The 26213-nt window shown below is 43.3% G+C and overlaps 1 pseudogene; it reads right to left on the bottom strand.

Moving 5' to 3' along the window:
• Positions 1 to 24993, bottom strand: part of LOC121294567 — a 44430-nt pseudogene extending 19437 nt beyond the window's left edge.
• Positions 24994 to 26213: the final 1220 nt, after the last annotated feature.

Genomic DNA, 26213 nt, shown 5'->3' with positions numbered 1-26213 from the left:
ACACAAACACAGTCCTGTATCACACACACACAAACACAGTCCTGTATCACACATACACATGACAGCACAAATACATGCACACAGTCCTGTATCACACACACGCAAACACAGTTCTGCATCAAACACACACAAGACAGCACAAATACACGCACACACAGTCCTGTATCACACCCACGCAAACACAGTCCTGTATCAAACACACACAAACACAGTCCTGTATCAAATACACACACAACAGCGCAAATACATGCACACACAGTCCTGTATCACACACACACAAACACAGTCCTGTATCACACACACACAAACACAGTCCTGTATCAAACACACACATGACGGCACAAATACACGCACACACAGTCCTGTATCACACACACACAAACACAGTCCTGTATCACAGTCAGACCCATGAACTTACAAACACAAAAGAATCAACTGAGTGTGACAGCTAAGTGCAGCCAGACTGCAGTAAAGCACCGTGCACTGCAATTAGAATATACAATGGGATGTACATGCTGTAAAGGAACCTGAGCCAGTGTTTTTATTGTGCAGGTAAGGTGAGCTACAATTCAAACAGCACACCTCTGTGAGGATCTGGGGCCTTCATTTCTGCTACAGTTTAAACAGAAAGAGTGACAAGCTCTTCATGGTGTGCAGTAGTGTTGAGAACTGAAATGTTGACTCATATTGAATCTGAGACGTTTTTCTGCCCTGTTGTGAGCTGGGCAGGTGTGCAGTACCTGTGTGGTCCGGAAGAGGATCTCCATGCCCCCATCCTGCTCCAGGGCCCGTCGGCCCGCTGGGAGGTTGGTGAGGTGTCGGAGGCAGTGCAGGAGTGCCCTCCAGATGGGAATGTGTTTGTTTTCCGCGTCGTTGCTGTGCCAGTCCTCGTAGAGATTCAGCAGGCTGTTCACGTAGCCTCGGCTCACCGCGCGCCTGCAGTTCCACTCTGTATAGAAAGGGTCTGTCACTTTAACATGTCACAACCCTGCCCTGCAGGGAACCGCTTTCCCTTTATAGGTGTGTTGGGTCCCCTACCTGCTCCTCTTGAGGACACTAAACACTGGATAACAATTGTTACTTTCTGTGTTTGCTCAAAGAGAGGGACAGGCTACCGGTAGATGCATGGTATGCTTCTAGTATTTTCTAGTTGTATATTTACCATTGCTACACAAGAAACCCAATCCATGACTATTATCAATAGGGAGATGAATACAAAGAAAACAAGTGAGTTGTAGGGCTCATAAGACTTGCTACTAGTAATCAGTGAACATCCCTGAACCACAGCAGTGTCTGAACTCCAGGCCAGGCATGCCATAAAACATGAACTAATGCCTTTACAATTACTATAATCGTATGGCTGTAGGAGTGATGTGTCTCTGTACGGTCAGCAGTTAAGCAATGCATTAGCAGGTGCCATGAAGGGCTGCCAGATAACGAATGGGAAAGTATAGATCCATTGAAAGAAGAGGCTGTTTGGAGTCACTGCTTTTCATACAGGATCGTGAGCACTGGAACACGGTACCAGAAAAATTGATGAAGCTGATCTCTTACACAGTCTCGATGCTGAGTCAGATTTATTATTGAAATCAGCGAATCAATCACTTGTGTGCGTCGTTTGAAATGTGTCAGTGACAGAACAGAGTGCAGGTAAGCACGGGCCCAGTGCATGTAATAAAAAAGAAAAATGAGAAGCAATGTTTGTTTTCATTTTGATACACATTATAGATAGTGTGATGACTTTGCCCAAACAAATATTTGCTCTGTTCTATTTCCCAGTCGAATAGGGCTCCTTGAATCTTTGATAAAAAATGTGTTTACAGGTTTAGGACACACTTAATTTTGGAGTCCAGTGCAGGTTCTAATTTATTCAAGAAATGCTCTTCTACATATCACATAGCTCTGTTCCTGCTGCATTAGGAGATCATCCATTTGAGTCTATGGAAAACTTTTTAAAACATGTATCCTGGGCTGAAGTTTATATCTGTTATTTATTGACAGAGCCAGCACACCAAGAGGCTTGTTCATTTGCTTTGGTCCCTGTCTGTTTACTCTCCTGTTCTGAGTAAACATTAATATGTATTGCATGCAGCTGGATCACTTATTAATATTGATATGAACAACACTACTGCATTTAATTTAATATGATCCACAGAGCACTATATTAAACCATATATATATATATATATATATATATATATATATATATATATATATATATATATATATATATAATATATATATATATATATTCTAATGAATTTCTGTATTTAAATCAAGCAGTGTGAGGAGATGAATAAGCAAAAGACTAATAAAAGAAGACACAGAGAAAGGGAAACTAGGGTACCATTTCCTTTCCTACTTTCCTTTTCTGAAAACAGAAGTGAATCTGCAACTCTGCTGTATTATTAAGTGGGGAATTAACAGCAAATAAAAAAGAGAATAAATTAATTAGACACTTGGGTCCTAATAAACTGTGACAAATCTAAACACCACTGCAGTATGATCATAAAAATAGTGGCTCCCTTATTAGAGTACTAATGTTCTGAAAATCCCCTTTGTTGAAAAAGCCAGGAAGCGGCCGTTTAAGTCAATCAAATAGAGATCCAAATGTTACATTTTGCTGTGCTTTGAATTACTTCAGTAACGAGGTGAGTGTGCATTGCTTTGAAGAATTAATGAGGAATATGTTTTTTAATGAAGAAAGAGAGATGTGGTATAAAGAGTGTTGTCAGAACTGCAGACCCAAAAGATCTGAGAACTGAAGAGACTGTGTCTGATCCGGGAATTATAAATTGCTTTATAGATGCTGATACTGCAGGCAGCGGAGTGTCCACTTCAAAACCATACTGAGATACTGCAGTGGAGTGTCAACTTCACAACCATACTGAGATACAGCAGGGGAGTGTCAACTTCACAACCATACTGAGATACTGCAGGGGAGTGTCAACTTCACAACCATACTGAGATACTGCAGTGGAGTGTCAACTTCAAAACCATACTGAGATACTGCAGGGGAGTGTCAACTTCAAAACCATACTGAGATACTGCAGGGGAGTGTCAACTTCAAAACCATACTGAGATACTGCAGTGGAGTGTCAACTTCAAAACCATACTGAGATACTGCAGTGGAGTGTCAACTTCAAAACCATACTGAGATACTGCAGTGAAGTGTCAACTTCAAAACCATACTGAGATACTGCAGGGGAGTGTCAACTTCAAAACCATACTGAGATACTGCAGGGGAGTGTCAACTTCAAAACCATACTGAGATACTGCAGGGGAGTGTCAACTTCAAAACCATACTGAGATACTGCAGTGGAGTGTCAACTTCAAAACCATACTGAGATACTGCAGGGGAGTGTCAACTTCAAAACCATACTGAGATACTGCAGTGGAGTGTCAACTTCAAAACCATACTGAGATACTGCAGGGGAGTGTCAACTTCAAAACCATACTGAGATACTGCAGTGAAGTGTCAACTTCAAAACCATTCTGAGATACTGCAGCGGAGTGTCCACTTCAAAACCATACTGAGATACTGTAGGGGAGTGTCAACTTCAAAACCATACTGAGATACTGCAGCGGAGTGTCCACTTCAAAACCATACTGAGATGCTGCAGGGGAGTGTCAACTTCACAACCATACTGAGATACTGCAGTGGAGTGTCAACTTCAAAACCATACTGAGATACTGCAGGGGAGTGTCAACTTCAAAACCATACTGAGATACTGCAGGGGAGTGTCAACTTCACAACCATACTGAGATACTGCAGGGGAGTGTCAACTTCAAAACCATACTGAGATACTGCAGTGGAGTGTCAACTTCAAAACCATACTGAGATACTGCAGGGGAGTGTCAACTTCAAAACCATACTGAGATACTGCAGGGGAGTGTCAACTTCAAAACCATACTGAGATACTGCAGTGGAGTGTCAACTTCAAAACCATACTGAGATACTGCAGGGGAGTGTCAACTTCAAAACCATACTGAGATACTGCAGTGGAGTGTCAACTTCAAAACCATACTGAGATACTGCAGTGGAGTGTCAACTTCAAAACCATACTGAGATACTGCAGTGAAGTGTCAACTTCAAAACCATACTGAGATACTGCAGGGGAGTGTCAACTTCAAAACCATACTGAGATACTGCAGTGGAGTGTCAACTTCAAAACCATACTGAGATACTGCAGGGGAGTGTCAACTTCAAAACCATACTGAGATACTGCAGTGGAGTGTCAACTTCAAAACCATACTGAGATACTGCAGGGGAGTGTCAACTTCAAAACCATACTGAGATACTGCAGGGGAGTGTCAACTTCAAAACCATACTGAGATACTGCAGGGGAGTGTCAACTTCAAAACCATACTGAGATACTGCAGGGGAGTGTCAACTTCAAAACCATACTGAGATACTGCAGTGGAGTGTCAACTTCAAAACCATACTGAGATACTGCAGGGGAGTGTCAACTTCAAAACCATACTGAGATACTGCAGGGGAGTGTCAACTTCAAAACCATACTGAGATACTGCAGGGGAGTGTCAACTTCAAAACCATACTGAGATACTGCAGTGGAGTGTCAACTTCAAAACCATACTGAGATACTGCAGGGGAGTGTCAACTTCAAAACCATACTGAGATACTGCAGTGGAGTGTCAACTTCAAAACCATACTGAGATACTGCAGTGGAGTGTCAACTTCAAAACCATACTGAGATACTGCAGTGGAGTGTCAACTTCAAAACCATACTGAGATACTGCAGGGGAGTGTCAACTTCAAAACCATACTGAGATACTGCAGTGGAGTGTCAACTTCAAAACCATACTGAGATACTGCAGTGGAGTGTCAACTTCAAAACCATACTGAGATACTGCAGGGGAGTGTCAACTTCAAAACCATACTGAGATACTGCAGGGGAGTGTCAACTTCAAAACCATACTGAGATACTGCAGGGGAGTGTCAACTTCAAAACCATACTGAGATACTGCAGTGGAGTGTCAACTTCAAAACCATACTGAGATACTGCAGGGGAGTGTCAACTTCAAAACCATACTGAGATACTGCAGTGAAGTGTCAACTTCAAAACCATACTGAGATACTGCAGGGGAGTGTCAACTTCAAAACCATACTGAGATACTGCAGGGGAGTGTCAACTTCAAAACCATACTGAGATACTGCAGGGGAGTGTCAACTTCAAAACCATACTGAGATACTGCAGGGGAGTGTCAACTTCACAACCATACTGAGATACTGCAGTGGAGTGTCAACTTCAAAACCATACTGAGATACTGCAGGGGAGTGTCAACTTCAAAACCATACTGAGATACTGCAGTGGAGTGTCAACTTCAAAACCATACTGAGATACTGCAGGGGAGTGTCAACTTCAAAACCATACTGAGATACTGCAGTGGAGTGTCAACTTCAAAACCATACTGAGATACTGCAGTGAAGTGTCAACTTCAAAACCATACTGAGATACTGCAGGGGAGTGTCAACTTCAAAACCATACTGAGATACTGCAGTGAAGTGTCAACTTCAAAACCATACTGAGATACTGCAGTGGAGTGTCAACTTCAAAACCATACTGAGATACTGCAGTGGAGTGTCAACTTCAAAACCATACTGAGATACTGCAGGGGAGTGTCAACTTCAAAACCATACTGAGATACTGCAGGGGAGTGTCAACTTCAAAACCATACTGAGATACTGCAGGGGAGTGTCAACTTCAAAACCATACTGAGATACTGCAGGGGAGTGTCAACTTCAAAACCATACTGAGATACTGCAGTGGAGTGTCAACTTCAAAACCATACTGAGATACTGCAGGGGAGTGTCAACTTCAAAACCATACTGAGATACTGCAGGGGAGTGTCAACTTCACAACCATACTGAGATACTGCAGTGGAGTGTCAACTTCAAAACCATACTGAGATACTGCAGGGGAGTGTCAACTTCAAAACCATACTGAGATACTGCAGGGGAGTGTCAACTTCAAAACCATACTGAGATACTGCAGGGGAGTGTCAACTTCAAAACCATACTGAGATACTGCAGTGGAGTGTCAACTTCAAAACCATACTGAGATACTGCAGGGGAGTGTCAACTTCAAAACCATACTGAGATACTGCAGTGGAGTGTCAACTTCAAAACCATACTGAGATACTGCAGTGGAGTGTCAACTTCAAAACCATACTGAGATACTGCAGGGGAGTGTCAACTTCAAAACCATACTGAGATACTGCAGTGGAGTGTCAACTTCAAAACCATACTGAGATACTGCAGTGGAGTGTCAACTTCAAAACCATACTGAGATACTGCAGTGGAGTGTCAACTTCAAAACCATACTGAGATACTGCAGGGGAGTGTCAACTTCAAAACCATACTGAGATACTGCAGGGGAGTGTCAACTTCAAAACCATACTGAGATACTGCAGTGGAGTGTCAACTTCAAAACCATACTGAGATACTGCAGGGGAGTGTCAACTTCAAAACCATACTGAGATACTGCAGTGAAGTGTCAACTTCAAAACCATACTGAGATACTGCAGTGGAGTGTCAACTTCAAAACCATACTGAGATACTGCAGTGGAGTGTCAACTTCAAAACCATACTGAGATACTGCAGGGGAGTGTCAACTTCAAAACCATACTGAGATACTGCAGTGGAGTGTCAACTTCAAAACCATACTGAGATACTGCAGGGGAGTGTCAACTTCAAAACCATACTGAGATACTGCAGGGGAGTGTCAACTTCACAACCATACTGAGATACTGCAGTGGAGTGTCAACTTCAAAACCATACTGAGATACTGCAGGGGAGTGTCAACTTCAAAACCATACTGAGATACTGCAGGGGAGTGTCAACTTCACAACCATACTGAGATACTGCAGGGGAGTGTCAACTTCAAAACCATACTGAGATACTGCAGTGGAGTGTCAACTTCAAAACCATACTGAGATACTGCAGGGGAGTGTCAACTTCAAAACCATACTGAGATACTGCAGGGGAGTGTCAACTTCAAAACCATACTGAGATACTGCAGGGGAGTGTCAACTTCAAAACCATACTGAGATACTGCAGTGAAGTGTCAACTTCAAAACCATACTGAGATACTGCAGGGGAGTGTCAACTTCAAAACCATACTGAGATACTGCAGGGGAGTGTCAACTTCAAAACCATACTGAGATACTGCAGTGGAGTGTCAACTTCAAAACCATACTGAGATACTGCAGTGGAGTGTCAACTTCAAAACCATACTGAGATACTGCAGGGGAGTGTCAACTTCAAAACCATACTGAGATACTGCAGTGGAGTGTCAACTTCAAAACCATACTGAGATACTGCAGGGGAGTGTCAACTTCACAACCATACTGAGATACTGCAGGGGAGTGTCAACTTCAAAACCATACTGAGATACTGCAGGGGAGTGTCAACTTCAAAACCATACTGAGATACTGCAGTGGAGTGTCAACTTCAAAACCATACTGAGATACTGCAGGGGAGTGTCAACTTCAAAACCATACTGAGATACTGCAGTGGAGTGTCAACTTCACAACCATACTGAGATACTGTAGGGGAGTGTCAACTTCAAAACCATACTGAGATACTGCAGGGGAGTGTCAACTTCACAACCATACTGAGATACTGCAGTGGAGTGTCAACTTCAAAACCACGCTGGGCTGTTGGACAGCCTCTGTTATGAATGCTTAGTAACATGCTTAGTAAAAGTTAATAATCTGAATGCATTGAATCCAGTTGACACCTGATGCAGTTAATACAGTGATGTTTGTAAGATGTGTTGATGGGTTCTGATTAGAGAACACTGTGTACTGGGGACTGGAGGTGCTGCTGACATCCCACCTACTTACAACTGAACAATATGATGTGCAATCAGCACTTGATTAAAGAGAGGGGAGAAAAAGCTCTGTGTTTGTATCTTTAAATAGACATAAGGCTAACTCGAAAACAGTGCATAATAACCGATTGCAAATTGCAGAACAACCTGACCTCAAACAAATACAGCCAACTCAGCCAGAGTAGCACAAGTCCATACTGCCACCAGCAGGCAGGTAGAGGAACAGCTTTGCTGTAAAATCAAACCCACCTACATGTTATATACTAACAGCAGCATTTAAAGGAATTCTTTTCCAGGTGGTCACAAATAGTATTTCCCTGCCTCTGAAGAGACACTGACTTGCAGTGAGGAGAGCGAATGATGCAGAAAGCTTCCTGTAGAGGGAACAGGTTTCCGTGACTCTGCTCTCTGGAGAGCTCTGCAGTTTACCATGCTTTCTGCACAGCACTCCTACAGAACCTAGCTGTGCCTCACCATGCTTTCTGCAGAGCACTCCTACAGAACCTAGCTGTGCCTCACCATGCTTTCTGCACAGTGATCCTACAGGACCTAGCTGTGCCTCACCATGCTTTCTGCACAGTGATCCTACAGGACCTAGCTGTGCCTCTCCATGCTTTCTGCACAGTGATCCTACAGGACCAAGCTGTGCCTCACCATGCTTTCTGCACAGTGATCCTACAGAACATAGCTGTGTCTCTCCATGCTTTCTGCACAGTGATCCTACAGGACCTAGCTGTGCCTCACCATGCTTTCTGCACAGTGATCCTACAGGACCTAGCTGTGCCTCACCATGCTTTCTGCATAGTGATCCTACAGAACCTAGCTGTGCCTCACCATGCTTTCTGCACAGTGACCCTACAGGACCTAACTGTGCCTCTCCATGCTTTCTGCACAGTGATCCTACAGGACTTAGCTGTGCCTCACCATGCTTTCTGCACAGTGATCCTACAGGACCTAGCTGTGCCTCACCATGCTTTCTGCACAGTGATCCTGCAGAACCTAGCTGTGCCTCACCATGCTTTCTGCATAGTGATCCTACAGAACCTAGCTGTGCCTCACCATGCTTTCTGCACAGTGACCCTACAGGACCTAACTGTGCCTCTCCATGCTTTCTGCACAGTGATCCTACAGGACTTAGCTGTGCCTCACCATGCTTTCTGCACAGTGATCCTACAGGACCTAGCTGTGCCTCACCATGCTTTCTGCACAGTGATCCTGCAGAACCTAGCTGTGCCTCACCATGATTTCTGCACAGTGACCCTACAGGACCTAGCTGTGCCTCACCATGCTTTCTGCACAGTGATCCTACAGGACCTAACTGTGCCTCTCCATGCTTGCATGGGATTCCTTACTTGCACTACAGTACACTTTTCTTTGAATTAGCCAAGGATACAGTCTATGGAAGCAAGAGCTAATTTTTTTCTGCCATTTTCTAAGCTGGAGTGCTGCTCCCACAGTCAGGATATTCACAAAGATATCTTTGAACCCTCTGAGCTGCTTCACACAAGATTTGTAACGCTGATAGTTTTATTTTCCTTTTACAGTAAATGTGCAAATTGGGTCAAGCTTTGCTAAACTGAGGCCTTGTGGAGTCGAGAGCAAGGCCCAAACCTGGAGGCTCCGGTAAAGTTTTCTATTCCTCCTGGAGTTCATTTGCAGCAGCCTCTATTCATGCCGACAACTGCCAAAACAGCTGTCTGGTTATGTTGTGCTTTTAAAACGTTTCATTACTTGCAATGTGAATGCAATTATGCAGACAGGCACTTCCTCATTGACACACTAGCCATTGTTAATTTACAGCAGGTCTCAGTGGGTCACCAAGGCAGGTTTTACACAACTCCTGCAATTTCCTTTAGTAGATACAACTTTATTGCATTCAGTTTTTCTTTGTGCTGTAAATTGTTGATGCTCACTGCCTTAAACGGTGTGAAGGAAATAAAAGATTTCAGAAAATGCAACACAGTTCAGCTCAACCAGACTAATATTAGATGTTTCATTTGCTCAAATGATGTTGAGACCACAGACCCATACATTTCTCAAGCATGACTCATCCCCTTGAGAAGTCACGTCTTCTATTCTGGTGCTCATGAATCTGTACGTGACACCTGGCTTTAGACAGTCACTAATGGGATGAATAAGCTCCCAGCATGAGCATTCTGACTTTGAAGCAATCAACAAACCTCCTTCACAACCTTGACAAGGCTGGAACCAACACGTTCTGTAGAATACAGCAGCAACAGCCTTTTGCCTCCAGGACAGATTTCATTTCAGTCAATGTCTGCAGTGATAATTACACATCAATCTGGGGGCTGTCGGGAGTCTTTGTGTAATGAGTTCAGTTGTTCTCAGCCCAGCTCCCCAATGGACACCAGCATCACTGCAGATATTGGCATATTGAATGGGCATGGAGACGGATCTGCCCTCCTACCCTACGAGCAGGCTCTCTGCGGGGAGGAATGGAGGCTGTCCTGCCCTCCTCCCCTAGGAGCAGGTTCTCTGTGGGGAGGAATGGAAATGGACATGCCCTCCTCCCCTAGGAGCAGGCTCTCTGTGGGGAGGAATGGAGATGGACCTGCCCTCCTCCCCTAGGAGCATGCTCTCTGCGGGGAGGAATGGAGGATGTCCTGCCCTCCTCCCCTAGGAGCAGGCTCTCTGTGGGGAGGAATGGAGATGGACCTGCCCTCCTCCCCTAGGAGCATGCTCTCTGCGGGGAGGAATGGAGGCTGTCCTGCCCTCCTCCCCTAGGAGCAGGTTCTCTGTGGGGAGGAATAGAGATGGACCTGCCCTCCTCCCCTAGGAGCAGGTTCTCTGTGGGGAGGAATAGAGATGGACCTGCCCTCCTCCCCTAGGAGCAGGCTCTCTGTGGGGAGGAATGGAGACAGACCTGCCCTCCTCCCCTAGGAGCAGGCTCTCTGTGGGGAGGAATGGAGGCTGTCCTGCCCTCCTCCCCTAGGAGCAGGCTCTCTCTGTGGAGAGCCTCTTATTGCCAGTGCTGAGAGGGTATAGTGCCAGCTCCATGGAGGAGCAGAGGAGTCAGCAGGAGCTTTCAGGAAACCTTCTGATTCATCACAATTTTGAACAAATTATTGAGGTAATTAACAATTGCTAGCTATGCTGTCTCCGATGTTGTTTAACTGAGTGGAACATTTAAATAGTCTGAATATTGTGTTCTCAAAGCATTCAAACTGATCTTTACCAACAACACACACACACACACACACACACACACACACACACACACACACACACACACACACATCACACACACACACACACACACATTCACACACACAAACACTCGCACACACACACACACACACACACACACACACACACACACATGCACACACACACACACACACACACACACACACGCGCACACACAAACACACACAGAGGTGTACCCACAAATATATGTAAGGAATATATATGCAGTATAAAAATAAAATAAAAAAACTTACTTGAATTTAACAATGCTGCTAGTGCATCTATTGCTGCCCTGCAAAAAAACGTGCATTTTATATCTATATATATATATATATATATATATATATATATATATATATATATATATATATATATATATATATATATATATATATATATATATTAATGCCGACGAGAAAGATTTAGTAAATTGTCTTTTTAGTCTATTTCTGTGGAAGATTCCACCACTTCTTCCATCCAAGAATGCTGCCGCTGCCTTGGAAACATTTCAAAGATTCTATGAGCGTTCGGTGTTCACCCTGCAACACTTCAGGTTTCCAGCACCATATCAATTATGTATGAAAATGCATTGTTAAGCAAGTTGTAAAGTCATATAAACACTGACACACTGATGGCATGTTACCATCCATCTGTTTGTAACAAAATCAATCTCAGGAATGACTCCATACATTATCACTTCATATTACATCATGCATGTAGAAACAGATCAATAGCATGAGAGCTTGTTTATTAAAAGCAGAATCACAGTTAAAATGCTACTTGTATTCCTAAACATTCAAGCGTGTCATGTTACTAAAGAGAGTGCCGTGTACATACTTCAGATTCTCTTTGGTGAGGAACAGCAATGATGGAGCTAATATTGATGAGGTGAAAGACAAACACACATGGTTTGATGAATGGAAGAACGTTAGTTCTGTAACAGGAAACTACTGATAATAACAGTTTACCTCTCAAACCATGGGGTAAAGTTTGAATTGTGATGTCACTGTCAGTATAGCGGCTTGTAAAAACTACCAAAGAACAAAACAAACAGCAATGGTGACAAATAAACCTGATGAGTCCTACCACTTTATACAGCATTAACCTTAAATAATTAGTTTAATAATAATAATTGAATGTGGTACTTTGTTAAATCTGCTAAAAGGATAGCAGTGCTATAATTAAAAAGCAATCTTAGGGTGAGATGTTTCTCGCTAGTTTAATACCATTGCACTGGTTTTTAATCCACACAGATCAGGTTTCTTCGCCTTTTCAGTTGTTTCAAAATAAGGTCCGATTTCACTTTAACAGCAGCTTCTTACACAGCGATTAATCTTCACATCCTTTTAAAGCCATAACATATTCCCAGGACTGATCTGTAGTCCTACATTACACTTGTATGAAGACATGCATTATACATACATACAAAAGCACATTACCAATGCATAGAAATCACATCAAGTGCATTATACCACAGCTCTACATCACACATGCATGCTGTGTGTATGCTAATGGCAAATCCATAATGTTATACATTGCCCACTCAACAGCATTACTGGAATGCGGTACAGTGAAAGGAGGAATTCAGTGTTTTTTCATCAAGAAGACCACTGGACCGACCCAGGCTGGATGTTTAATTCCTGAGCCTTTCTGAGCCTCTCTGGGGGCAAAGCCTTTAAAGAGATGTTTTTCTTTCAGGACAGTGGTAGTTAGACTTTACTATACAATTCCATTATCTGAAGGTATTATCACTTTCAGAGTGTAACCGTTTTATAAAGTTGAGACTCAATTCTGTGTGTTATACAGGGGATGCAATTTCTCTCTATAAAATGATGGTAGAAATGTTAAAAGTGCTTTTACCTGTAAATAATGACCCAAAGCATGCTTCTCCCAAATCCCAGTGGGAGGGGCGCTCAGGGGCAGGGGGTTGGTAATTGGCAGGGGGTTGGTAATTGGAAGGAGGGTTGTAATTGGAAGGGGGTTTGTAATTGGCAGGGGGGTTGTAATTGGCAGGGAGTTGATAATTGGAAGGGGGGTTGTAATTGGAAGGGGGGTTGTAATTGGCAGGGGGTTTGTAATTGGCAGGGGGTTGGTAATTGGAAGGGGGGTTGTAATTGGCAGGGGGGTTGTAATTGGCATGGGGTTTGTAATTGGCAGGGGGTTTGTAATTGGCAGGGGGTTGATAATTGGCAGGGAGTTGATAATTGGAAGGGGGGTTGTAACTGGAAGGGGGTTTGTAATTGGCAGGGGGTTGTAATTGGCATGGAGTTGATAATTGGAAGGGGGGTTGTAATTGAAAGGGGGTTTGTAATTGGCAGGGGGCTGTAATTTGCAGGGAGTTGATAATTGGAAGGGGATTTGTAATTGCAAGGGGGTTTGTAATTGGCAGGGGGGGTTGTAATTGGCAGGGAGTTGATAAATGGAAGGGGGTTTGTAATTGGAAGGGGGTTTTTAATTGGAAGGGAGTTGATAAATGGAAGGGGGTTTGTAATTGGAAGGGGGTTTGTAATTGGCAGGGGGGTTGTAATTGGCAGGGAGTTGATAAATGGAAGGGGGTTTGTAATTGGAAGGGGGTTTGTAATTGGCAGGGGGGGTTGTAATTGGCAGGGAGTTGATAATTGGAAGGGGGTTTGTAATTGGAAGGGGGTTTGTAATTGGCAGGGGGTTTGTAATTGGCAGGGAGTTGATAAATGGAAGGGGGTTTGTAATTGGAAGGGGGTTTGTAATTGGCAGGGGGTTGTAATTGGCAGGGAGTTGATAAATGGAAGGGGGTTTGTAATTGGAAGGGGGTTTGTAATTGGCAGGGGGTTTGTAATTGGCAGGGAGTTGATAAATGGAAGGGGGTTTGTAATTGGAAGGGGGTTTGTAATTGGCAGGGGGTTGGTAATCATTGCTTCTTCTGCTCTACTGCATACTGATCAGCAGGTTGAAATGCTTTCCAGATTAGAAGTACAATCGTCAAGGGATGTTTTCCCAGGTATGGGCTGATTGTTGTTTTTCCTCCAACTGTGTAATTAGTGCAAAAATCCCCAACAACGCAAATGTTAACAGCAGCTAACTGCCTTTTTCATTGTCTTCTTTTTCAAATAAATTACCTCCTCAGGGTACCCCCTAACAGAGGCTAATTTTGATTTTCTTTCTAGGGAGATTATTCATCAATCAATGTGTTTTATTATTATTATTATTATTATTATTATTATTATTATTATATTATTATTATTATTATTATTATTATTATCATTATCTGAAGTCCTGAATCATTGGGTTCCATTGCGCTGGTTTGTTGTGATGGCCGAATGCACTAAACTACCAGGGAGACTCTACTGCACTCTGATCTCATTGCAAGAAGTGTAACAATACGTTAAAGTAACGCTACGATATGAACAAAGTCCACATTCGATACATAGTACTGGATTACTTTGAACAGAGGTGTGATGAGATAAAATGATCACTAATTAGACAAAAGGCCAAAGTATGGTGGAACGTGTATGGATTACTCCCAGGTTCCCCTAGTGCCTTGTCTGCAGCCCTATCCCACTAAACACTTAGTGAATCACAAGGAGCTGTGTGGCGCTTTGCTTACAGATCAGGACACACAACCTCTTTTTCACAAAGCCATCATTTAATGAATTGCCGTTGTGTGGAGTAGAGAGAGAGCGAGCTTTGATATGACTTCAGTAAAGAAAAATAGCAGAGAAGGTATGTATGTATTCCAGAGGCAGCCTGAAACGACAAGCCCAGATTGATCTGAATGCTTCAATTTAAAAAAAAAGAACAGCCTTCAAATTTGTCCAAGAGGTATTTCTTACATAGATGGTTGGGTGAACAGATGATAGCTGGCTAAACCTGACTCCTGTGCTGCCATTTGTCACAGGGCTACTTGTTATACTGTTGGAGAAACAGCTGTGTGTGTTTTAGAGCTGGTAATTTAACAGCATTTGGATTGTTTGGCAGAGACCATTAGGTTGGTAATAATCATAAATAAACATATGCACATCTGCCAGTGGCAACTGGAAGAGACTAAACCTTCTGAGAGAGAGAGAGAGAGACAGAGAGAGGAAGAGAGAGAAAGAGAGAGAGAGAGCGAGAGAGAGAGAGAGAGAGAGAGAGAGAGAGAGTGAAAGAGAAAGAGGAGGGAGGAGGGAGAGAGGGAAGAGAGAGGAGGAACGGGAGGAGAGTCTCACTTGGTGAGGAGAAAGAAAGAGAGAGGAGAGAGAGGAGGAGAAGGGGGAAGTGGGAGAGAGAGTGAAAGAGAAAGAGAGAGAGAGAGAGAGAGAGAGAGAGAGAGAGAGAGAGAGAGAGAGAAAGAGAGAGAGAGGAGAGAGAGAGAGAGAGAGAGAGAGAGAGAGAGAGAGAGAGAGAGAGAGAGAGAGAGAGAGAGAGAGAGAGAGAGAGAGAGGAGAGAGAGAGGGAGAGAGAGGAGAGAGAGAGAGAGAGAGAGAGAGAGAGAGAGAGAGAGAGAGAGAGAGAGAGAGAGAGAGAGAGAGAGAGAGAGAGAGAGAGAGAGAGAGAGAGAGAGAGAGAGAGAGAGAGAGAGAGAGAGAGAGAGAGAGAGAGAGAAGAGAGATAACATCGGTCCGACGACTTCATATATACAGAGGTCAAGCTTTGTTTACCAGGCTTTTTTTCATAACTGCCATTCCAAACATTACAAGAGACAACCAAACAAAAAGGCAAACAAAGCCAGCACACAGGTTCACAGCCAGCCAGCAACAACTTAAATAACAGTATTTTATTCATCTTGTGCATCAAAATAGAGCCCTTAAAAAGTGATATGCCAAGACAAGATGTGTCTTGTGGTGGGTGTCTGGTTTGTCTCTGTACTGCTAACCTGCTTAATCGTGGAACTGTACCATTAATGCTGAAGCAAGCGCTGCTTCTCTCTGAACCATTCCCTGTCTTATCAAGCACTGCGCGTCATCACTGAAGCTGTCTGAAGGATTAAATATGGCATGGGTGTGTGTAGACCCTCCAATGCATAGAAGCTTCTAGAAGGAACATGTGCTCCTGATAATGAAAATGCAACTGTATGACCTGGATAGGTGAGGAGCATTAAATAACATTAAATAACATTTATAGCAAGTTGGATAAACTTGATCACACGTTTGTTTATTACTGCACATTGGAGTATTAAAATGTAATTTCAACTGTTTTTGAGTTTGTTATACCACGTTAACAAATTATTAATTTTACAGAATGCTTAAGAAAGACCCATTTGAATACTACAATTACCCGGCTTACTATCCACTGATAAAGTGCAAGACAGCATTTGTCTAGAGCTACGTCCTACTCCCCACTTCCCTGCTTGATTTCTGCAATGCTGGCTATAATCATTGCTAAGTTTCTAGAATTCACAGCATTCAGTTCCATATGCAGTACACTGCAGTGGAAGGGCTGTGAATCTTGGCTATGAATAAAGTGATCAACTTTATTTTGTCGACAAATCCAGTGCACATACAAGGTAATCCAGAATAAATCTGCAGTGATAGTATAATAGCCTCAATGCTGAAACTCCACCTCCAATAGCAGATTATCTTTGCGCTCAGGTGCCCTTCTGTGCGGGTTCAGCTGGAATGATTAGCCCAGCAGAGCGATCACAGTGAAATGTAGAACCAGAAACACATGTCTATTTGTGTAAGGAGTAACAGGAGCAGAACTATGACTCACAGGAAACATGTGTCTCTACAGCAAAAACTACCTTTGGGTATTGTAAACAAACTGGATTGTCAATCTTCAGATGAAGTGTGCACAGAAGGCTAAAGACATGAACTAAAGCAACAGCAAACCACAATCAGACAGCAAGGAATTTAAAACTGTAACACTGAATAGCCACTTGTCTTCCACTCATAAACTAAATAAGCTTGAAAGGAGCTTGAGTAAACAACAAGACATGTGGAACAGCTCCAAACAACAAGACACGTAGAACAGCTCCAAAAAACAAGACATGTGGAACAGCTCCAAAAAACAAGACAGGTGGAACAGCTCCAAAAAACAAGACAGGTGGAACAGCTCCAAACAACAAGACACGTAGAACAGCTCCAAAAAACAAGACACGTAGAACAGCTCCAAAAAACAAGACATGTGGAACAGCTGCAAACAACAAGACACGTAGAACAGCTCCAAAAAACAAGACACGTAGAACAGCTCCAAAAAACAAGACATGTGGAACAGCTGCAAACAACAAGACACGTAGAACAGCTCCAAAAAACAAGACAGGTGGAACAGCTCCAAAAAACAAGACAGGTGGAACAGCTCCAAACAACAAGACACATAGAATAGCTCCAAAAAACAAGACATGTGGAACAGCTGCAAACAACAAGACACGAAGAACAGCTCCAAACACTAAGACACGAAGAACAGCTCCAAACACCAAGACATACAGAACAGCCACAATGTCCCTTTGGTGCTGTGGTGACCAGAATTGTACACTAAGTACTCTAAGTGCGGTCTCACCATTGCATTATATAACCGCATCACAACCTCTGTGGACTTGTACTCTACACATGTTTTGCTATAGACCCAAGCATTCCGATTGCCCTTTTGATTTGCTATGCTATTATGGTGTCATAATTGCAATTGCCATAGCCCAGCTTGGTGATTGTGAATAGCAGCCCCTGAGCAGTTATGTGTTCCAGTTTAATGAGCTGTAAGTGCAGTGGTGGAGAGCAGACCTGCTCATTCCAGCTCCACTTCAAGGCATTGCTGCATGCGAAGGATTGCTCATAAATACTGAGCTGCTGTGGATTTTCTCATCCCCTCTATAGGTGGTTAATCTCATCCAGGTTATGGTATAGGATGTATTTGTTGCAGAGCTGGTCGTCACTCACACAGTGAATGATGATATCACACGATGTACTTACTTGACCATGCGTGTGTGGGGAGCGATGGGCTTAAACTGAACGTCCAGAGCTCCATTTTTACCTAGCAGGGCAGCTGTGGGAACTGGAATTGAAATAGAAAGAAAAGTTCATTAGCTCGGTTAATGAGCATCCGGAACAGTTCCAGGGCTGCTTCTATAGTAATACTACTGAATAATGCAATACCCAGCTACAGTTAAACATATAGAGATGAGTTAAGAAGGGCGTATAGATATACAGACGCATATATTCAGGTAGTAGGCTTTGTTTATTGATTGGAGTAGCAGTGGTATCGTGTTTTGCTCAGCCCAATGTGTGCTGATGTGTTGTGGTGGTAAAGTCCCTCAGATTCTCACCACAGGACGCATACACCCTGAGCAACCACAGGCAGGCGTTGGCCATCTTCACATCGCTCAGGCTCTGTCTCAGCAAGTCCAGGGGCAGAAGAACAGCCCCCTCCTTCTCAGCTTTGTGGCCAATCTTCTTGTCTGTTTGGAAGCACAGTTAACAGTGTATCACTGTACAGGAGACAATACAGGGTTATAAAAAAAAAAAAAATCAACATATAAAAAAATAAAAGCACATTCTAGAGTTTAAAATTGCTCATTTTAATGGGACATAGCTTGATTTGAAGAGTGTGCGCTGCATTGTGCACTTGCAGACACACACGCACACACACACACACACACACACACACACACTCACACACACACACACACACACACACACACACACACACACACACACACACACACACACACACACGTGACCAGCAAATCCATCTCTCAGACTTGGCAAATCTAGCAAACACAGTATTGTATAAACATACAGCTAATAGCTGTAATAACAACATTGCCTGAGACGGAGTGGTTTGACAGTCTAATGAACGGAGTCTACCCTCTACTGCTGAAGCACGGTACTGCTGAAGATATTTACTGCAGGCTGCTGCAAGCAAGATTGGATAGCCATAGTTTCAGGTTGCTCTTAATTAGAGAAACAGTGCGCATGGACAGTGAGTGCGCTGCCTCTGATTCAAGAATGGAACTGGCAGTGCCCCCTCTCGGTTTACAGATTGCAAGCTTACCTCTGTGCCCAGCCTTGGAGAGGAGGTGCAACAAAGGCACCAGGATGGTGGAGTTGGGGGAGAGGCTGCAGCCCGTGTTCACCAGGGTCCTCAGTAGAGCCTCACTGCCTCCCTTCTTGATCATGTAGTGAATCCTTCTGTCAGTGCCTGGAAAACACAGAGAAACAGACGGAATGAGCCCAGCCGGCCAGACAGCGGAATGGCAACGTTTTGGAATTCTTTCCCATGGCTGCTAGTTTCTAATAATAGCCTTCATTCTAATGCTAGTAAAACTGCTCCTCTCTTAATATTAGAGGTGCAGTGTGAACCCCCAGGAATGTCACACCCTATTAGAGAGAGGCAGCCTGTGAACAGCAGGAAATGGGGTTTGTCATTACGTTTGTGAAGCAGTGAAAATTCCTCTCATACTTGACAACAGTATCGATTTTCTTCTTTCATGAAATGGAGCCTTTGTGGCAAACGTTGAACCCAGCTGAAAGCAGACAGGGTGTGATTGGGACCTCTGTTCTGCACCTTAAACCTGGGGAGAACCACCTCCCACCCCTGCTGTTAGCCTGCTCAGGAATGGATCAGACAGGCTGGTTATGTGAGGTGTGAGGTTCAGACAGGCTGGTTATGTGAGGTGTGAGGTTCAGACAGGTTGGTTATGTGAGGTGTGAGGTTCAGACAGGCTGGTTATGTGAGGTGTGAGGTTCAGACAGGCTGGTTATGTGAGGTGTGAGGTTCAGACAGGCTGGTTATGTGAGGTGTGAGGTTCAGACAGGCTGGTTATGTGAATGAGGTTCAGACAGGCTGGTTATGTGAATGAGGTTCACACACCTTTTAATTCTAGAACATGTTGACAGGTAAATGATGAGCAATTAGTTGTTAAGTCATCTAAACACTTCTGACATATTACTCTGTCCTGTTCCTCACCAGCAGACAGCAGCTCGTCCAAAACATTGAGAATATTCAGGGTGCTTTCACTGTCACTGGCATCCTGCAAGAAAACACTGAGAATATTCAGGGAGTGTCACTGTCGCTGGCATCCTGCAAGAAAACATTGAGAATATTCAGGGAGTGTCACTGTCGCTGGCATCCTGCAAGAAAACACTAAGAATATTCAGGGAGTGTCACTGTCGCTGGCATCCTGCAAGAAAGAAAAGGAAGGTTGTTTCAATATAATATCACTGTGCACAATACACGTTCTTTTTGTCAAGGGCAGCATGAAGAATCGTCTTCTTTACAGTATAAAGGAGTTTTGTTAAATGTGTATTATTAGTATTAGTGGCTGTCAATACATTGTAGATTTCTGTTACAATTGTCTCTTATCCTGCAATTTTCTTTACACCTTTCTTCAGAAGGCAGCTATTATGGGTTATTACACAGTGCAGTGTTTCCTTTAAATAAAATACAGTTTCACAAAGAATGGGTTGAAAGGTCTAATGAGAGGAGTCACTTTGAAGGTAGTTGGTTTAAAAATAGTGGTGTATTATAATCCACTGTGAATTACTTGAACACAGATGAAATACTTTGATTTGTTTATCTCACAAAAAAAAATGCAGTTCAACAGATACTAATTCAAAATGCTATTGATTGTCCACCACTGTTTTTGACACTTTGAATTGACATTCAGACAGGAAAAGGAGCAATTGACTAATGTGAATTTGATGACTGCGGTTTCTCTGACAATCCACAGTTTTCAGTTGAATTGGAAAATGAATCAATCAAAGACTGGCACGAAAGAGATATTTAAAACAGGTAGTGTCTGTCTCAAGCAGATCAAGAGCAGATGAATGTTTACAATAAGTAGTGTGTGTATCACGCAGATCAAGATTAGATGAATGTCCAAAGTGCTGGCTCTGTCCCACTCAGCCCAGTAAGAAGCTGATGAGAAGGAGCTGGCTCTATCCCAGTTCCACTCACCCCAGTAAGAAGCAGATGAGAAGGAGCTGGCTCTGTCCCAGTCCCACTCACCCCAGTAATAAGCAGATGATGGGACTTGGAGGAATGTGTAGGGGAGAGGAGGGAGTTATTAAAAGCCGTGAGGAGTTGAAAAGCTGTAGGGTGCCCCTAATCCTGGAGGAAGAGGGCCCACAGCTGAGGAGGAGATCACCTTACCTGCCATGGGTATGCAGGGACTGAGCGAGACAGTGACAGCGACAGCGAGACAGTGAGAGAGCTGGCAGCTAGTGCTGCAAGAAGGAAGAGGCTGAGTGGGAGTGAGAGAGGAGGAAGAGGAGGAGGAGGAAGAGAAGAGAGGCAGGGAGCTATATAGGGAAGCACAGCCACCAGGCAGGGATCAAATCCCAAGAGCAGGAGAGTCTATACAAAGCTTGAATAACCTTTTTGTGATAAACCCTGGATGCATAGAGATCTCACTACAGTGCAGCTACATAGGAACTGCAAGAAGAGGTGAAACTGGAGTAGCCCTCGGGGTTAGTTAAATCAAAGAAAAGTTAGGCCACTCTAAAAAAAGCTGTCATTAACCTTCTTGACCCCACATGTACACTGACCTCAATGCAGCACAATTTAATAGCAGCTGGAGCACAATTCTGAGATTACTGCACTCATAATAGCAGACACAGTGTAGTTCCCATGCAGGCAGATTGATTTACAACGGTTTTCACTGCAGCGTAGCTGTGCTTGTTTTCAACTGCAATCAACTCAGACGCCCGAACAGTGTCAACAAACAACTTGCACTGGGTGTTTTCTGCTGAGAAAACCGTATACAGCTGTCACTTCTTATTTGACCTAGTGGTTTCTACTTCTGCCTTCCAATTACACTATTAACACACTGCCTGCCCTGTCATGAGTCCCTGACCCATCAAAGGCACCCCGGCGCTCACCAGCACTGCCTGGAGAGACATGTCACCCACTCAGCCTGACACCTGCTTCCCAGGGCCTGTCACAGCTAACAGATATTCTTTAAACAGCCTGTTAGTGCAGGGCACACTGGAGAGATGGCTGCACTGTACTATCACTCTCGACCAGTAAAAGGAAATGGGGTGTCCACTTCACACTATAATACCTCCACGACTGGCACAGCATCCCAGCCTCTCTGTCTCTCAGAGAGGGGAGCAGAGTCTCCCGACCTCCCTCTCATCCCTATCAGGGCGCTTCTCCCCAGGCAAGGCATTTGAGGCACCCGAGAGGTAAAAGCATTTTAAAAGTAGCTTCACGATAAACAGCAAGTACCAAAAGGGATTACTGTATTATTATTTAGGAAACTGTCGTTTGTGTTGCTGATGTAAATAGCAGCTTGTTTGGTTTTTATGTTTTATGAAGCTATTAGCCAGATGAGAAACTCTGTGGCGGTACTGTCTGGTTTTGCTGTATACTGTCGCAGCTCTACAGTGTTTTACTGTGCACTACACTGACAGGGTTAGATAGGTTCTGGTAGAGTCACCTCCCCCTTTCAGCCACATTTACACAGTGCTTTATTTTTTGGAAAGGTGAAAATGTCTTATATTTTACAAAATGAGAAACAAATGCCTTGAGAGTTCTTAAGAGACTTTCTATTATATCAGTTTATATAAATTTTATTAGTTTATATTATTAATTATTATGATTATTATTATTATTATAGGATTATTATTATTATTTAACTGTAAAATCTGTTATGCACTTGGCTAAAGTAACAAACGTATTAGTTATTTTTCTGAAACTCCAGCATTAGGATTTTTTCTTGCAATATTCTTATTAGGAGGCCTTTCTCAATCCCTTTTTAAATGACGTAATCTAAATATTTCTCAGCCTGGGTTCCGTTTGACTTTAGTTTCTACCAAGTTTCAGTCTGTTTTGTGAAGATGTACTTCAGTTATTGTGATGATGTTGCCGTGGCTCACCACAAGAAGGAAACACACTGGTTTGAGTGCCATTATAACCCTCAGCAATGATTACTTTGGCACTTGAATGGAGGGAAGCAAACAGCATGAGTCAGAGAGGGGTCTGTCTTTGTATTAATGATCTGACGCATGTTAATCATGTAAAACATGTCTGCTTAACTTCAAATCGTCTCACCTGGGACGTGCTCAGATTGATAACAGTGTTCCCAGGGCTCAGTTGGAAGGGTTGGAGTTTTGCTTTGACTCATTCTCCAATACCAGTGTTCAAGTTCTCACAGTTTCTTATTGCTGCTCCTATTGCCTGTAAAGTCTCAGTCTGCCTTTTCCATTCACTTCGGCATGGCCACTACTTTGTTTTTGTGCTTGTGCATTGGATCTGTGTGTGTGTGTGTTGATAGTGTTGAGCACTGGTACTTTTGAAATCCCATTTCAAGCACTGGCAGCTTGCACGTGGAGTAGGGTTGCCACGGCACCCCACAATACCAGACCCAGCATACAGTCACCTGCTGACAAAACAACCCTGCTGTTTATTTTGTGTGTGGGAGGAGTCTGATGACTTCATGACCCAGGGCTGTGAGTTTGCACTTTGCACAATCACCGCAGATATTTCCAGTATCTCTCAGCTGAAGGCTTTGCTCCCTGTTTATACAGTGTGTCTGCTGGTAAATAATGGACACTCTAGACAGAATGAGAGGCTGCGTGGCTTTTGCTCTGCGTATGTTTTTCACATGAAAATAACATCTGCATCATTGGCTCGACTCTATCACAATTTATCATGAGAAGCAGAGGCATTTAAAATGGCAGCAGCAAAAGACACATGGAAATAAAAATATGCGGGGAGACAATCTGCTTTATTATAGAGAGCCCTGACTCCCACTCCAAAGCTATACTGAGAACCTGTCTGTAATGTTAGTTATACTGAGGACCTGTCTGTAATGTTAGTTATACTGAGGACCAGTCTGTAATGTTTGTTATACTGAGGACCAGTCTGTAATGTTTGTTATACTGAGGACCAGTCTGTAACTTTTTTTTTTACTGTATATCATGTGTTATGCATTTCTCTGTATTTAAATTATTATGGGTTTTCTTGTTGTTACTGCGTCTTGTAAAGCTCTTTGTGATGGTGCTCCACTATGAAAGGCGCTATACAAAATAAAGATTGATTGATTGATTGATTATTCAGCAGGTATAATTTGACTTTATGAAGTAAAATGAATTAATTCTATATGGTGATGCAAATCTTGTGGTCATACTTCTAGCGCACTTCCCAGCTTGTGCCCCTGGTCTCCCCTCGCCAGTCCTGACGAAGGAGCTTGATATACAGGCCAGCGCTGCTGTTACTTCAGAGTAAAATGGAGTACAAATTAACTACACCAGAAGTCAATTACACAAATGGAATGCAGTAAATTCTTGGCATATTTCTACTGTATTCTCTTGAAAGGATTCTTTTTTTCATATCCATGCCACACTTAAACATACTGACAACAGTTTAAAATGAATGCTTATCACAATGAATTAATAATGCTAGGGTTAAGGATCAATAATATCAAGTGGAATAAAACCTGTTTAATAATGTCATGTTAGCATATTGAATTACACACCACTTCATAGTTTTCCATATACTTAACAAAAAACTGACAAAAATTGACATTTCAAAATCTAACACGAAATACTGCACTAATATTAAGGCTTCTGGTAGACTTCTGTGAAATCATTTTGTAGTTTCTTTGATTACATGAAGTTCAAGAAAAGATCTGAATATATATATATATATATATATAGAGAGAGAGAGAGAGAGAGAGAGAGAGAGAGAGAGAGAGAGAGAGAGAGAGAGAGAGAGAGACAGAGAGGTTTTTTAAATTCTGAAATTCTAGGTGGCCGTATGGCTCTATAGCGTTCTGATGATTTAGTTGAAACCCTTTTTTCATTGACTCTCCCCCTCCTCGCTCTTTGCATGCAGTTCAGCTGGTGTAGTCAGTGGCTTGCCGGTAGGGTAGAACATGCTCACAGGACTCGCAGTCTCCTACCTGTAACGTTGAGAGCAGCACCTCCAGTCCTCTGGGGCATGGGCCCGCCATGGCCACTTGCATTCGCTCTGTACAGACACAATAAGCATAGGCAGACCACTTTATATCCAAACCATGGGGCAGAGCTGCAGCACACTCTCAGGACAATTTAAAAAGAAAGCCGAGGAGGGGAGGGGAGGGAAAGGGGGGGGGAGCCTGCAGCCTGTAACTCTATCTCCAGAGATAAATCCATCAGCCCATGTGTGCCAGGACGCTGAGACGAGTTTCCTATATAAAGGGACTGACAGCCTGAGGGACTCTAGAGATCAGAGTACTCCAGAAGGGAATGACAGGGGGGTGGATTGTGGGACAGGAGAGGGGTTTCGGTGAACTGCTGTGTGTGTGTGTGTGTGTGTGTGTGTGTGTGTGTGTGTGTGTGTGTGTGTGTGTGTGTGTGTGTGTGTTTAGACATGTGTTTTTTTTATTTTTAAACAGTCCTAATCAATACATGCATTCAGATGCGCACTTCAGTACTTTCCCAGGGTTCCAGTGTTTTAAATGGATCAGTCAGTGCTGTGATAGGAAACACAATAATGTGCACTCCTCTCAAAGTATTGAGACACAGGAAGTGTGCTACTTTTATTTTAAAAAAGTTTGTGTGTGTGTGTGTGTGTGTGTGTGTGTGTGTGTGTATAGAAGCTGTGATAGGATCTGACTGCACTGCACACTCTCTACTGAGAAGGAGACAGGATTATCAGAGAGACCTTTCCAACAATCCCTGCTTGTGTAATCAGCACAGCACTCCACTGCTGCCATGGTGACCATGGCCAAGGCGAGAGAGAAAAGGAAAATGAAAAGTAGAGAAGGACGGGGAGAGAGAGGCTGAAGTAACCAGTAATAGTTTCACTTTCCTCTTTCTCTTCTGGGCTGGATTGAGCAGCTGAGTGATGACAAGGAGGCATTCTCAGCAGGGGGGGCACCAGTACAGAACTCCATGTTAGGCAACAGCATGGTAAGATTCACCATACCCCACCCCCTCATCATATTCATAGATACCAAACGGCTACATCTCTCCATACTAGAGTGGGAGCTTGTCAAGATTACAGCAATGCCATTGGGGAATATGCCAGGATGGAAAACACTTGTCCACCCCCAGCACCACCCAGGCTGAATCCCTGGATTATCAGGAGCAGCAGCTCTGATACTCTGCTACTTGCGAATGAGATTGTGCTTCCCACATTCCTCCAGGTGTCTTCAAGGTCAGGACTGCATTGTTGGAATTGCACATTATACTGCACACCAGCTCCATTTATCTCTATAGAAAGTGACATTGCCTGGGATTTGAACCAGAGGCCCCCTGGTCTGAGGCAGGTCTA

This window comes from Polyodon spathula, chromosome 19 (genome assembly GCF_017654505.1).
Source record: "Polyodon spathula isolate WHYD16114869_AA chromosome 19, ASM1765450v1, whole genome shotgun sequence".
Taxonomy (NCBI): Eukaryota; Metazoa; Chordata; class Actinopteri; order Acipenseriformes; family Polyodontidae; genus Polyodon; species Polyodon spathula.
This window is presented reverse-complemented; position numbering and strand designations above follow the sequence as displayed.